This window comes from Mizuhopecten yessoensis, unplaced genomic scaffold (genome assembly GCF_002113885.1).
Source record: "Mizuhopecten yessoensis strain PY_sf001 unplaced genomic scaffold, ASM211388v2 scaffold4615, whole genome shotgun sequence".
In the NCBI taxonomy this organism is placed as follows: Eukaryota; Metazoa; Mollusca; class Bivalvia; order Pectinida; family Pectinidae; genus Mizuhopecten; species Mizuhopecten yessoensis.
In genome coordinates, this window is record NW_018405635.1 from 290468 (window position 1) to 307841 (window position 17374).

Consider the following 17374-nt stretch of genomic DNA (forward strand, 5'->3'; position numbering starts at 1 on the left):
AGGAAAGTTATTCATATATTTAGGTGATGCAGAAATGATACCAATCCATCGAACTCAATATACAAAAAAATCCCGATGTATATGCATGTAAATTGCCAGTAAGCATAACCCATTATAATGTATGTAGTGTAGTCCTCTACAGGTACACATATTGATTAGATTGTAAATCAAAACTGGCAACGCACCTCGAACATAAGTGTCCCTATCAGGAGATGGACCTTTTTTTCTAGTGAGCATGTTTCGTACATGTCGTAGCGGTTGGTCTACTTTACTGATGGCACCAATTCATATATTCACCCCTGTTCTTACGCCATCAGCGCTGACACCCTGAAGTGGAGGCGGAGTTCGTGACTAGGGACGCTGTGACACTCTATATATGTATTGTCCAATAAGTGTGTATGTCAGAAGTAGCATCAATATATCATCAAACTAATTATCATTACATTATTATCATATAGTAACATATGTATGCTCATAATACATGTATGTCCATAGCACATGCATGCTCATTGTATAAATACGTTCATTTCACATGTACAGCCTCGATTACAAATTAATAGCATTGTTTTGTAAAAAAAAAATATGGGGACATTTTATTAACAGAAATATCATCAGTCAGAGTAACAAAAATATTGAACTGGTTCTATTACTATGTTCTATTACTATGTTCTATTACTATGGGATTTCCTTAGTTCCAGATATCGATCATTTCTGAACTACTATTTTGTATAACATTCCTCAGACCCAGATATCGACCATTTCTAGACTACTATTTTGTAAAACATTCCTTAGTTTTGCTGACTTCTGCAATTCTGTTATGTGTGCTATGATTAAATAATTTGAAGAACGATTTATCCAATGAGTACCAATTCCTTTGCGAAAACATTCCAAAGCTCCATTTTTTGTCGATATGCTTCTTATTGTTTTTTCGATTGGGTTCATGCAGGAGTATTTCCCTTCACTGGTAATTTTCTATTTCTGCTTTGTTCTAAAATATTTTCCAGCCAATCGAATTATGTTAGGGAACAAAAACTTGCTCAAAGACATATTCCTTTTTAGAGAGCACCAAGCATTCGGAAATCATCCTAAATCGTTTCCGACTTTCACATTGGTATCGGACTTAGTTCACAAATACCTACCTCTTACAGCTATACGATAGCCACTTCTTAACTGATGTTTTACAGACAGTTATAGTGTTATCAGAAGAGAATAATTCTTGAAACTTTAAATAACAGTTGACAATAACAGTTTTTCTATGATTTAGAAAGACAGAATATCTGCTTCACCTAAGATACATATGTATGTTCCAACATCTTGTTGAAACACCAGGAAGGCGACTGGACCGGATGAAATCCCAGCACATATATTGAAACTTGCTTCACATTCTATCTCGCCAGTCATCACCATGTTCTTCCAGTCCTCCATCGATTCAGGCACAGTACCCGACGATTGGAGGAACGCGTATCTCTCGCCCATATTCAAGAAAGGTGACAAGTCCAACGCCTAGTAACTACCGCCCAATCTCCCTGACATCGATTTACAGCAAACTACTGGAACACATTGTTCACACCAGCGTGATCAACCACTTACAGAGCCATGGTTTGTTGTCCGTCTACCAACATGGGTTCAGCAAGGATCGCTCATGTGAGAGTCAACTACTCCTCACCTAAACGACATCGCCAGGAGCCTAACCGAAGGAGAACAGGGCGACGCAGTGCTACTCGAATTTTCGAAGGCGTTCGACAAAGTACCCCACCAGAGGCTGCTCGGTAAGCTCCACCACTACGGGATACGAGAGAACACCCTCTCACGGGTAGAGAGCTTATTGACAGACAGTTCCCAAAAGGTTGTTCTTGAAGGTGAACAGTCGGACATTTCACCGGTCACATCAGGCGTGCCCCAGGGAACGGTCCTGGACCGCTCCTTTTCCTGGTGTACATCAATGACCTGCCTTTCTGTGTCACTTCTACACCCCGACTGTTCGCCGACGACTGCCTCCTTTATAGGGTAATCATTTCATCTAGCGATGCAGCTGAGTTACAAAACGACCTCGACAGACTACAGAAGTGGAAGGATGACTGGTTGATAAGTTTTAACAAGTGTGAGGTCATCTCGATCACTAACAAGAGGAACCCACTGAAGTCGACCTACACCATCCAGGGTCAGGCTCTCCAGGTTGTTTCCTCAGCTAAATACCTTGGCGTCACCATCCAGTATAATCTCTCGTGGATATTGACACCATATGCAAGGAGGCTAATTCCACCAACGCCTTCACCCAGCACAACCTGAAGAAGTACCCCACCGACGTTACGACAATCTGCTTCACCACCTTGGTGCGACCCATTGTCAAATATGGATCAGTTGTATAAAACCCATATACATATTATGTACCCAACCCAACAAAGCTGGAGAGGATACAGTGCAGGGCTGCTCATCACGCGTTGGGTGACTTTGATCGGTACAATAGCGTCACTGCCAAGCTCCAGGTCCTCGGATGGTGCTCCCTCCAGGAGCGAAGGATTCAAGCTCAGCAAGTCATGCTGTTCATTCATAGCCTTATTAACAGCAGCGCGGAATCCTAGAGGACACCAACAGCGATTCACCCAAACGCAGGCGTGTGTGCTGGCCTAGCAGCACTCATTCTTCCCATCGGCGGCGAGGACAAGGCACTTACTTTTAGCATCAGTGGTGCAGGCACCATCTGTAATACACGGCTGGTCACCATCTAGGCAGAGAGCGTTTTTAACTTCGTATATGTATATACACGAGTAGATGCTTATTTTACCCCCAGACATGAACCAGTGCGAGGTATCTTTAAGGGCTTGCACTTTAATTGAGGAAGTAGAAGAAAAAGAAGGAGAAGAAGAAGACTGTTTGAAGAAATACTTTAGAAGTCCATATACATAAAACTGGACGGAGAGAGAATAAATAAGTTTTCTGTCCGCTATCGTCAATGAAATCCTCTAGTGTAGGAACGGGTCAGCAGGCGTTGTATTCTCTACGGGGACTAGATGACAACCACCATGTACTATGTGGAATCGCAAAGTTTTATCTGACCAGTTACAGACGTATTTGCTCCAGGTCCTCGGATGGTGCTCCCGCCAGGAGCGAAGGATTCAGGCTCAGCAAGTCATGCTGTTCATTCATAGCCTTATTAACAGCAGCGCGGAATCCCAGAGGACACCAACATTTTAGTTTGAGAAGCCATTATCAAAACGATTCTCATTACCGAAATAGTTATGTTTAAATTTAGTTTTTGACGCCTTACCTTTAAGAAAAGAATGTCTTGAACACAAATTTACTACATGACATAAGTTTGCGTAGTAAAATTCATATCTTATGAAGCAATTTAAGACAAATCTTTATTAGAAAATGTTCTTCTCGTGGCTTTGGCATAGTGTTTTGATATTATGGACCACTTCACAACCAAAGATGACAAAAGTCCTCTATTTGGCTTCTGATGCTAAAGGTGCCAAACCCCGATAACATTAATGATAATGATCCTGACTCCAAACCAATTCTGAAATGTAAACAAAGCCAAGGTTTGAGCTCAAAAACAGCTAGTCCGAATTATTCTGACGTTTTATCGACTTTTTTCATGTCGGTCTGTCGTCGATTAACGTCAGAACTCTGTATAATATGCGGGAAATATGCGACCTGCGCCCGGAGAGCACTTCAAACTGATATTTTAGAAACAAATCGTCACTTTCACACACATGTCGCACATGGATCGAAAGATCTATTCTTTATGCACAAGATGATCATACACAACATGCCTCAAACAACTAATACAATCACTAAAAACATATTTTTTCAAACTTACTCCGTTTTACTCTAGTTTTTTGATAGCCCCGCCTTCCAATGCCACGTGACTAAAATCTCGCCGGCCTACGTCATAACGTTGGGAAATACCTTCGGTAACGCGAGATCTCGTCAAGTCATGTGACATTTCTCATGGCCTAATTTCCATAAAAAAACATGGGTCGGTATAGAAAATGTTGGAAAATGCTTTTCGTAATGATCTTTGAAACATGTTATTGATACCACCTAGTGCATAAAGAATAGATCTTTCGATCCATGTGCGACATGTGTGTGAAAGGGACGATTTGTTTCTAAAATATCAGTTTAAAGTGCGCTCCGGGCGCGGGTCGCATATTTCCCGCATATTATAGAGGGCCGGAGTTCTGACGTTAATCGACGACAGACCGATATGAAAAAAGTCGATAAAACATCAGAATAATTCGGACTAAAAAACAGCAAACTATATACAGTATGAACAAAGGACAAATTTCACAGATATTGATGGGAAAATATATAAACAAAATAACACCAGAACTTGTAACAAAGATAAAATAAACAAAAACGCAACAGCAGTATTTCGAGGGTGACAATGGTATGGCGCTAGACGAGGATTCGAACGCGAGGGACTGTCGCTCTAACCTGTAATGGCGCAGGCGCGCTACAGTAACGTCTTAGGGATCCCTGTCCCATTACACTGTAGTTTTTCGTATATAGAGTAAACTGTCCTTGATTTCGTTTTGGATACATGTATAACTGTAGCACATTCAGGCCAAGACACTTCCGTTGATCACGTAGCTCAGTCGGATAGTCTCCTGCATCCACACACACAAGCACGCATACACTACACACATGGAAGCACGCATACACTACACACATGGAGGCACGCATACACTACACACATGGAGGCACGCATACACTACACACATGGAGGCACGCATACACTACACACATGGAGGCACGCATACACTACACACATGGAGGCACGCATACACTACACACATGGAGGCACGCATACACTACACACATGGAGGCACGCATACACTACACACATGGAGGCACGCATACACTACACACATGGAGGCACGCATACACTACACACATGGAGGCACGTCCTTACATTACTTAAGCTGTTAATAGGACGTTAAATAATATTAAACCAAACGAAACGAAACCAATCAGTCGGGTAGAACACAGATAACAATCTGAAGTGAGTCAGTGTTCGAACCCCGGTCTAGCCCCTCTGACTTTTACACGCTAAACTCTGGTTTTGGTTATATTTTGTGTATTATTATCATTATTTTCTTTATTTCCTCCAGAAATGAAGAGTTACAGAAATAACGAACAATACACGTACAATTCAACACTATTGAAAGAGAAGAAAATGCATTCACAATCATGGTCACACCCTTACATAGTGACACACACATGCAAATGGACAGACACACACATAAGAGAATAATAAAAGTACCCGCATCATACCATAAAGTACTATAAACACAACACAATGATTTAAAAGGTACTATTACAGTCATTATACGGTGATGATTATGATGATAGACAGTATAACACTAATCATACATTACATCACACATTGATATAATAGACATATTTACACTCCCCAAACTACATTATCATATAATAGTATAGACAGTAATACACTTCTCGTACTAAGCAATCATACAACATTGTAATAAACAGTATTACAAGCATCACACTATAAATTATACAGCATTATTATAGACAGTATTACTGTTACATAAGTCTTACAATACAATCATACATTGAGTAGAACTCGTTGCACGAAGTCTATTTTATACAGTTTTTGGCAGCAGTTCAGGGATCCTTTAGAGAGGTGATTGTTCGTACGAAAACCTACAATGGATTGTTTTAGTGTTTTGCCTGCAGTGGGAGAGTGATCCTTAAGAGATATCTCATAAACGAAAGAGTGTGAGATCTCTAATTCAAGTAGATATCTTTAAAATTAATAAAGAGATACCTTAAATGATGTGAATATAGATAAAAAAGAATTAGATATTTTTGATGTAACATATACACATTTAAATAAATAAATTAATTAATTAAATGCCTCTCAAAGAATTAACGATACCTTTAAAGTTTATCGATAATCTCATAAACTAAGGATTCTATCATATATCTGTATTATTTATGAGATATCTCCAATATTAATGGAGAAGCCTCATTTGGGTATGTTCTAGACATGTTCTAGACTGCAGCTGTACACAACTGCAGTGCATTTCTTAGCGTATGGAATAACTAAATGTGTTAGAACTAAAAAAGTTACGATATTCCATACACGTCGTGTCCTCGTGACTCATAACTACATAGAAAAACACTCAATTTCCTTGAACGCCACAAAATGACTGAAGGTATACAGTTACATCAGTTTTCGCAATTTTCGTGACGTCAGATTTAGCATAGCGCTAACAATACCTTGACGTCATAATAATCAGAACGTCATAGTTGACTTAATTGTTGTAGACACTTTAAATTGACTGAGTCAATTTTCGGCAGGCTAAGAGTTAAAAAAAACATCAAAACATGGGTTTTTTTCTGCGAAATTGGGTCACATAAGTCTAGTCCTATCCCGCGTGTTTACAGTACACGAACAAGTCCATCGCCTTCTTCATTAATGTTAGGTAATCAACGACACATTATTACCCTAATATCATACACGATAAAATGACAAGTATGTCATGCTTGTGCCTGATGATTAAACAATTAATTATGCACGTGATTGAATGTGTGAGTACATATGAGCATAGCTGCTCCATCTGATTGGTGTAGTGTGTACGGAAGCCAAATGATGTCATCATAATTCGTGTACTCGGGAACTTGTGTTGTCATCACAAAGCGTTTACTCTACGTGTTGTGATGTCATCATAAAACGTGTACTCAGTAACTTGTATTGTCATCAAATATCATTTCGTGATATCACTACAATCTCGACATCCTGTTATGTCACCTGGAAAATGTGCTCGCCATCCTCGTTATGCAATAACTAGTATGAAACATACACAAAAAAACACTTTTTATTCTATTTGCTCGACATTTCCTGTCGATCTAAATCTTCGTATGAAAATAGAGCCCCGCTGATTTTTCACGGACGCCATTTTCTTTCGCGAAATAATACTTATTCAATGTTCAGACCTGACAAATGTTGTGCCATAATAAAGGTTTGCTCCAACGTTTTACCCGTATGATGCAAAAAAAATAATCAGAATTTTACTCTAGAGGAAAAACGAAAAACGAAGTCATGCTATTTTCTTTTCCCGTTAGGATTTAACAATACGTTCAATATGCTTTCTTCAAAGATTTTATATCTGGTCAACGGATCTGTCATTGTTACTACATTAGTATATATCCGAGGACGGTCTTTACATGTATCCTTTATGCTTCCCATATCCTAATGCATGAATTTCTATTAATTTTCGCGGGAATTTTTTTCGCGGAAAAGTAACAGCAAATATCGCGAAAATTGTATAACCGCTAAAAAAAAGATCTATAGAGTATCACACTGACTATGTATTGCCACGTTGACTTGTGTGTGTGTGTTTGTCACCCGCTGACCGACATGTACAGGCCTCCATAAAGAAAAAAATGCCGTAACGTGGAGGCGGGGAACGGGTATTCACCGAATGTGTTCACGGGGCGCGGTTATTACTACCGAATGTGTTTACAGTCGTCACGGTGTTATAATTGAGACGGCTGACTTCTACTGCTCCTAAAAACCGGACTGTTCTGGTGGGCCTATTGGTGAGTTTTAAATCAACAGTCTATTTATAAGTACTCTACCATGTGCGATCATATATTTTAACACATAAATATTGCATAGATAGTTATTTTAACTGTTTTAATAGAAACAGTAGATGGGAAGCTTTTCCTTCCGTCCGGAAAACCTGATGTTTGATTCCATAACTCTTATACTAGAAGTCCGACAGCCACACACATTTTATAAGGATGCACTTTGACGTTTACGCCTCGATATATCAAATACAGGTCATAGTGACTTAGATTTTCTATTCATAAACTTCGATAAAACTTAACGTTTATATCTACACTTTTTAATAATATCTAAGAATCTGGGAATTTCCCAGCTGATTGGTCCGTTGCTGTAATCACTCCTGTGCATAAAAGGGGGGTGTAAACGACCCTACTAATTGTAGGGGTATTAGTATTGTAAGCTGTATGGGAACATTGTTTACCTATCTGTTAAATAACAGATTGTTGGAATGGTCACAAACATATATTTTATCTGATGCTCAGTTCGGGTTCAGACCAGGTCTTAGCACTGTTAATGCAATTTTCTGTCTCCATTCAACTATTTCTAAGTCTTTCAGTAAAACATCGACGACCAAACTGTTGCTTCGTTGATTTTCAAAAAGCTTATGACAATGTTGATAGATTTAACCTTTGGTACAAACTATCAAAGCTTGGTATAGGAGCAAACTCCTCAATGTTATAAATCTATATATATTGTGTCAAATTACATGTAAATGGCAAGTTGTCAGATTTCTTTTATAATGATATTGGCGTCTTACAGGGCGAAATATTGTCACCTTTACTGTTCTCCGTGTACATCAATGATCACAAGGCGAAATACTGTCACCTTAACTGTTCTCCGTGAACATCAATGATAACAGGGCGAAATATTGTCACCTATACTGTTCTCCATGTACATCAATGATTACAGGGCGAAATACTGCCATGTTCGCCTTGAACATCAATGATTACAGGGCGAAATACTGTCACCTATACTGTTCTCCGTGTACATCAATGATTACAGGGCGAAATACTGTCACCTATACTGTTCCCAATGTACATCAATGATTTTGAATCATTTTTTATAAATTGTTGCAGTAGTCATTACAAGTTCGAAGAACTAAGTTTACTTTTATTGCTGTATGCAGATGATATAGTATTATTTTCTGATTCAGTTGAAGGGCTTCAAAAAATGCTTGTTAACTTAGAAAAGTACTGTAAGCAACGGAATCTAACAGTAAATGTAGACAAAACTAAAATTGTAGTATTTCGTAAAGGAGGAAGAATTCATAACGATGGTATTATAAAGGTAGTGTTGTAGAACGTGTTGATATATTCCCGTATGTGGGTGTTATGTTAAGCTCTAATAATTTAATCTTGCTTGTAACAAGCATTTTCATTGGCTTACAAATTTATGTTATCAGCCCATAACGTAAAAAATGACGTCGCCGTTTGTAACGTCGCTTTTGATTGGCTGATACTGCAGCGCAATAATTTCTAAAAGAAAGGGGTCCATCAATAAAAGTGGATTTCCACAGGGATTGTGTATAGTAGATTAAATCATAAGGATTAACTTGAATATATTTTTCATGTTATGGAGCTATAACACAAAAAACCGGAGTGTACTCTCATCAAAGCGGTTTATTTAGAGTACACTCCGTTTTTGTGTTTTATATCTCCATAACATGAAATATATTCAAGTTAATCCTTAAATAATAAATTTAATAATTTATAAAAACAATTGTCTGACCAACAATTAACAAAAACAATTGGCTGCTCAACAATTAACAAAAACAATTGGCTGCCCAACAATTAACAAAAACAATTGGCTGCCCAACAATTAACAAAAACAATTGGCTGCCCAACAATTAACAAAAACAATTGGCTGCCCAACAATTAACAAAAACAATTGGCTGCCCAACAATTAACAAAAACAATTGGCTGCCCAACAATTAACAAAAACAATTGGCTGCCCAACAATTAACAAAAACAATTGGCTGCCCAACAATTAACAAAAACAATTGGCTGCCCAACAATTAACAAAAACAATTGGCTGCCCAACAATTAACAAAAACAATTGGCTGCCCAACAATTAACAAAAACAATTGGCTGCCCAACAATTAACAAAAACAATTGGCTGCCCAACAATTAACAAAAACAATTGGCTGCCCAACAATTAACAAAAACAATTGGCTGCTCAACAATTAACAAAAACAATTGGCTGCCCAACAATTAACAAAAACAGTTGGCTGCTCAACAATTAACAAAAACAATTGGCTGCCCAAGGGCGTAAAGCAATGTTTGTATTATTCTTTAATGCTCAAAGAGGTATGGCGGAAAACTGCCCGTATTTCCCTAAGTCGGCATTTATGAAAATGGGAAAAAAAATTAAGGAGTAAAACATTTCGGGTAGCAAAATTGCATACAAAAGATACAAAACCAATTGAATATGAATTTGTAAACTGCTGAGAAATTAGGTATTGCTTATATGATACTGTAAATATAGCCATATACACTATATCTATGAAAGTGATGGGGTTTCCCGGAATTAAAAAAACACTTTCAACACTTTCCCATCCGAGGACCAACTTTTGAATAAACTTTTTGTGACCGTGATGTAATTTGCAAAAACAAATCGTATTACGGAAAAGTGGTCCTCCTTTGGGAAAGTGCTCAAAATAATGAAAAACAGGGGTGATAAAGTTTCTCTAAACTGCGACCGGTGTTTCTCGGGTTAAATAAGTTTGTAATTGCAATATCTATATGTTCTATGTTGCTGAATGTGTAACGCAGTTTACTTGCGACTAGAAAATAAACGGTGCAGGTTCGAATCCTCCTTCAGTTATATATATTTTTTTTAAATATTTAGGCATTTGATCATTTTCCTTAATAAGGCAATAGTTTTTTTAAATCGATGGAAAATTTTGTTTTCATTTTAATAACATACCTATTGATTTATCAGTTTTGTTAGTAATAATTTCTTTACTATTTAGTGCGACATACTTCTATCGAAGCAACAAATCCCTGTACAAATCCCTGTCGGAAAACTCAGTACAGCTACGCTTTGTAGGTTAGACTATTTTTGATGAAATTTATGAATCGTTTTACCCTCCAACTGGCAATAGTAATTATATGAAGTGCTTAAACACCAACAAATAATGCCGAAATACCAAATATGTGGTCTGTTTACAATAATCTAATCTTAGACACGGGATTCCGATATTGCTACCTGTATACAAATACCTGAGGACGCGTCATAACAGTGCACGGTTGGATGCGCGCACTAGCGTAACATAGCTTTGGGGAAATAGGCATAGCAGCCTGCCATATCTCTTTGCATTTAAATAATAAAACCATGCGCCACCTCTTTGATAATTACTTATAGGGTAGTATATCTTTTTATGCAAGTAAATTATGTGGTGCATGTAATGCCCGAGATGTAAGAAAAGGTTCATCTGACCTTTTGCAAAACGTTATTTAAGGTAAAGAAAATCATTAAATAATAGATATGCATGTATTATGAATAAGGTCGCTTTCCCTTGGATGAAATTAGAAAGTTCACAAGGATAAAATATTGGTTCAAACTTTTGCATTGTGAAAATTGTATTGTATCAAATTGTTACGATTTTGTAGTAAACTGATGTAGTGGTAGAAATGCTTACATTGGGCTAAAACTGTAAGGGAAGACTTAAATAATTTAGGATATGGAAATATATGGTTATATCCAAACAGTGTTAGTAATGAAAAGTTAATTCAAAGTAAAACAAAGAATGTTCGATCAGAGTGAACAGGCTAGATACAAACCTCAATAGATAGTTCACCAAAATACTTTTTAATTATTTTGATTACAACATCTTTTGGTACAGAATTGTTCTCTTCAATTTCATCTTACTGATAAAGAATATGTTTCTTACCAGATTTAGAAGATGAATTTTACTTTTTCTTAATCTGTAGTAAATTTCAAAACGTTCATTGGATATAAACTGTATGTATTACACTGTATGTATACTGTATTACACTGTATGTATACTGTATTACACTATATGTATACTGTATGTGAACTATATGTATACTGTATGTGAACTGTATGTATACTGTATTGCACTGTATGTATACTGTATGTGAACTGTATGTATACTGTATTACACTGTATGTATACTGTATTACACTGTATGTATACTGTATAACACTGTATGTCTACTGTATGTGAACTGTATGTATACTGTATTACACTGTATGTATACTGTATGTGAACTGTATGTCTACTGTATGTATACTGTATGTATACTGTATTACACTGTATGTGAACTGTATGTATACTGTATGTGAACTGTATGTCTACTGTATGTGAACTGTATGTCTACTGTATTACACTGCATGTATACTGTATTACACTGTATGTATACTGTATTNACTGTATGTATACTGTATGTGAACTGTATGTATACTGTATGTGAACTGTATGTATACTGTATTACACTGTATGTGAACTGTATGTATACTGTATTACACTGTATGTGAACTGTATGTCTACTGTATGTATACTGTATTACACTGTATGTATACTGTATAACACTGTATGTATACTGTATTACACTGTATGTATACTGTATGTGAACTGTATGTATACTGTATATATACTGTATGTATACTGTATATATATTGTATGTATACTGTATTACACTGTATGTATACTGTATTACACTGTATGTGAACTGTATGTACACTGTATGTATACTGTATTACACTGTATGTGAACTGTATGTCTACTGTATGTGAACTGTATGTATACTGTATTACACTGTATGTCTACTGTATTACACTGTATGTATACTCNGACACAAAGTATGGGCAATCAAATTCAAACCCTAAGTAGTATCGACCACTGTTACCGATCCGTGGGAATTATAGCTCAAAGTAAAAAGGCAGGGACGTAACCAGGACTATGAGTATGTGGAAGCATACGAAGCGCGAAGCGCGAAGTAGGGGGTGGGTTCGGGAGGGGGGGTTACCCCCTCCTGAGTTTTTGGGGGTTCCGGGGGGTTTCCCCCCCCGAGTTTTTGTTTGAATCTGGAACCCATTCTGGTGCAGTTTGAGACATAAAATACCTATCATTTTCATATTTGGCTTGTAGTATTTTTTTTCAAAGGCGTAATAATTAGTTCCATATGAACAAGGAACATTTTCTTTAAATAGTCAATAAAAGAAACAATATCAATGAGATAATGAATTCACTGAGGGCCCAGGATTATATGAGTTGTTAAAGTTTATCACAATAAGTTCTACAATGTGATCCTTGTTAAGAGTATACTTGAAAAAATTACGTGGAAGCCCGTGCGTCCGTGCGTACGCCTGGTTACGTCCCTGAAAGGGGAGATATGCATTCAATAAATGTGTACCATCTTCTACTCCTTCATCCTTACAGCTATGTTACAACATGTACAGCATATGCATCGGCTTTAACCGTCTAGTTATACAAACTGCCAATGAAATGGCCTGTCTACGATCTAAAGACTGCAGGTGATACAGTAACGAGCTACAAACATCTTACTGATGAATTAAGGAACATGCGACATCGATCAAGTATAGGGTCTAGTTGTGTTTTTTGATGTTCTGCGTTCTCACAACAGTAGTATGATATGAGGAAATGTGTCCACAAATGAAAGAACCATCACGGGCTGTTATAACTCTCATTTAACTATCACGGGCTGTTATAACTCTCATTTTACTATCACAGGCTGTTATAACTCTCATTTAACTATCACGGGCTGTTATAACTCTCATTTAACTATCACGGGCTGTTATAACTCTCATTTAACTATCACGGGCTGTTATAACTCTCATTTAACTATCACGGGCTGTTATAACTCTCATTTAACAAACACTATTCTGTAAACGGGCTAACCAGAGGTATAAAGGAGAACTCGGCAGAATGACACTAGTACAATGGTGACAGCTTATCACTTGGTTAACTACAGTGCACAGGGACCTGGGCCTTTGTTAACTACAGTGCACAGAGACCATGACCTTTGTTAACTACAGTACACAGGGACCTGGGCCTTTGTTAACTACAGTGCACCGGGACCTGGGCCTTTGTTAACTACAGAGATTATGTTATGGTACATGTAGTACTGTTAATATTACTACACACTCGCAGGGGCTCGGTTTCGGGTTAGTTTCGCTTAAAAATAAACCTATACACACCAGTAAATAACAGCAACACTTTTTATCCGGTGTTAATTGAGGTATAAAAAAGTACTTGGGAATACTTCATCCCTCCTTTTGATTAAGTTTGCCCTTGTGTGTTGTCACTGTGACCTATTTTTCCTTGCGCTATATTTGTACATGTATGTACCGTCTCGCGGCTGGTAAATGTGTATTATTAGTGTTTTATGATATGCAACAGAGAAATTGTGGATACACCTGTCCAGGGTAAGACAAAAATTGTACCATCATAACAAACGAAGGCAAACTATACCATAACAACAGCACGCAAGGACAAGATATACTGTAAGTTCCACACAATAATACAAGTTTTTAAGTTGTGTTGCGACATGCCTTTCCATTTAAGAGTTCATGACTTACCTCCCCGTAACCACGTGCCTTACCCTTTACCTGTCGTCAATGTCCAGCACGCGCCTTTCTGACCAATCAGACGGATGTTACAATGTACTGTGACCTTCAACCGTCATGTAACTTTCGATTCGTAAGTGACCTGCAGGTGGACTCTGGTTCTGTGTGATTTGTGATTTGTTTTCTTAAAACCTTGGATAAACGACACGGACCTCGTTATCTAGGCATGAATCAAGACGTTGCACCGGTTGAAACTATATAATGAAAGGAGAGTTTTTCCGGGTACACAAGTACCCCTGAGGAAATGGCCGGGGCAGGTATCACGTCGTCCAGAGAAATACTAGACTGTCCTATTTGTCTGGAGCAATACCACACTCCGCGGTCTTTGTCTTGTTTACACACGTTTTGTGAAGAATGTCTCAATTCCTACATATCCTCTCATGTTGTGAACAGGACGAACTTCCCATGCCCTGTTTGTCGAGCGTCCATTATACCTCCGAACCCCAAATCGCCGGCGGGAACCTGGGCACAAACTTTCCCGCTGAACAATTTGATGGTCACTCTGATGGACGGAGGAGTGGAAACCAAAGACGATATTTGTTGTACCTCGTGTCGCGTTAGGGACGATTCATCAGTGAAGGCTAGCTACTGGTGTAACGATTGTTGTGAGGGCCATTGTGAAAAATGCTATACGTATCACCAGCAAAATAAGTTTTGTTCGAAACATAAGTCTGCTCTGATAGGAGAGGCAACTGTCACGATCAACGCAAGTGCTGACATCGATGAAGACTGCCCACGTCACCGTGGGAAAATTCTAGAGGTGTACTGTTCGGACCATTCGGAACTCTGTTGTGTGGTTTGCTTTGCTACAAAACACAGGGAATGTAAGCAGATACACTCCATCGATGACGTTTCTGAAGAGTTTAACATGGACGAAGTATGTTCAATATTCACATACGAGCTGAATAATATAGAACAGGAATTACTACGATTGCTTCTGTCAAAGAAAGTAACATTGACAAGGTCGGCGAGGAGGTGAAGGTTGTCACCATGGATATCACGGATGCGGTAGATAAAGCTAAGGCGACACTAGACACCTTTCGTGATACATTAATATGTGACGTCAAACACACATACGATATAGAGAAGCAGAAATTACAGCATCAACATAATCAAATCCGGGCGTTTGAGAAGGACGTGAAAAACTGCAGTAAGGTCATGACGTCAATCACTACAGGAACTCGACGACAAGCATTTGTCACGTTCGAGAAAATGAAATCCCAACTAGCCAGCCATTATCATCACCTAAAAGCAGAATTTACGAACGACGTTGACGTGAGTCTGGAGGTCCGCGTGGATACGTCATTGTCTTCTCTCGGCGCCTTAAACTCATTGGGAAAGGTAGACATACAGGAGGCGCCCTCTGGGAAAACATTAGATGCCATGACTCGGGTGGCAAGACACCTGGACAAACTTCCTTACTCCTCGGGTGAACGTCATGACAGACCAATAGATCTAATGGACTCTGAAGTGAGACTTGTTAAAGTTGTCAGTCGGAAAGATTTTGGCCTTGAAAAGGTTGATCTCGCCGGTGGAACATTTATCCACGACGGCAGGTTGCTAATTGCTGACTTTTCTGCAAAGAATCACAGGCTGATACTATTTGACCACGTGTTTGGGGTTGCCACCACTCTCCCCGTGTCGGGACAACCGACTGATGTTGCTTTTCGGGTCGATGAGTCTGATATTTTTGTTTGTTTAAGCGAACAAAAAGTTATCAACTATTCTCTGGGCAAAGGGGGAAACCTGATTCAGAAAAACGAGCTTACCACGTTTAAGTCGGTTTGGAACGTGGCAGCATTTGACACAGTTTTGATAACAGGGGGAGATAACTACGTGTGTCAGATGTCCATGGATGGAGCTAAAATAGATGAAATTGAGATGAGTGATGGACCCAGTCTTCTCGGGAAGCACGACTTAAATCGGACGTATTACTACGCCGACAGAGACTCTGTAGTGTGCAGGAAAATTGGAGGAGAAGAGGTGTTCAGACACGACACCGGCAGACCTGTAGATGGGGTGGCCGTGGATCAGGAGGGTAATTCCTATGTGGTTTATAAAAATGAAGGCAAAACAGGGGGTGTGTACCAGGTATCACACGATGGACAGCGGGCAAGGGTCCTGGTAGAGGCCCTCAGTGCTGTAACCGATCCGTATGCAGTTATATTCCGCCAATCTAAAAATATGTTTGTGGTGACATCTGACTTGGAGGATACGCTTTTTGAGGTGTACGAGTTCATTCCGTGAATGTGAATATTTCGTGTGCGATAAACTACGTAATACTTGTAATTATCCAGAAATATTATGATGTATATAAATTGAGGATATTCCTTCTAAGTTAAAGCCATCTCCAAATGTTTACCCTAATTCGGAGGATGACACAGCCGCTGACCGTAGTTCATTGTTTACCCTAATTCGGAGGATGACACAGCCGCTGGACCGTAGTTCATTATTTACCCTAATTCGGAGGATGACACAGCCGCGGGACCGTAGTTCATTGTTTACCCTAATTTGGAGGATGACACAGCCGCGGACCGTAATTCATTGTTTACCCTAATTCGGAGGATGACACAGCCGCGGGACCGTAGTTCATTGTCCATCGATTTACAAATCAACTGGACAAATAGCTACAATTTCCGTAGCAATGTGTTCTGAAACAACATAGAAGACTGTTTAAGATCGTCAGGTCGATGCTTTACAATGTATATACTTTTCCGAATAAAGTGTTATGGTTTTGTTCAAGGAAGTGTTTTTTATATTTTGTCCATCTGTCCCAGTTATACGTATGTTGTTCATGGTGACCTGGTGATGCGCTGTGTAAATGTACATGTTCTGCACAATTCCCCCAATCTCGCTGTGTAAACCAACCAATAAGTACCGGGTACCGTACGCGTAACCTCATATGATTATGGTGATAAGACGATGTGTCGGTTCTGATAACGCGCTCCTGTTAACCTCACGACCACGTTCAATTAAAGGTTATTGTTCATGTACATTGCTGGAATAAAGTGTCACCTTGACCTTGAGCATACAGACTAATCCGACATGTATCCCTAACTTGCATTAAGCTATCTTCAGCGAGTTAGGTGTTACGGCCGATAACATAGTGGTACGCGACAAACCTCCGTATCATTGTACATTTTTTCCCTAAAACTGTGTT

At 38.8% G+C, this 17374-nt stretch overlaps 1 pseudogene; it reads left to right on the forward strand.

The window, feature by feature from the left end:
• The first annotated feature begins 14221 nt into the window (after positions 1-14221).
• Positions 14222-16928, forward strand: LOC110449451 (annotated as a pseudogene).
• Positions 16929-17374: the final 446 nt, after the last annotated feature.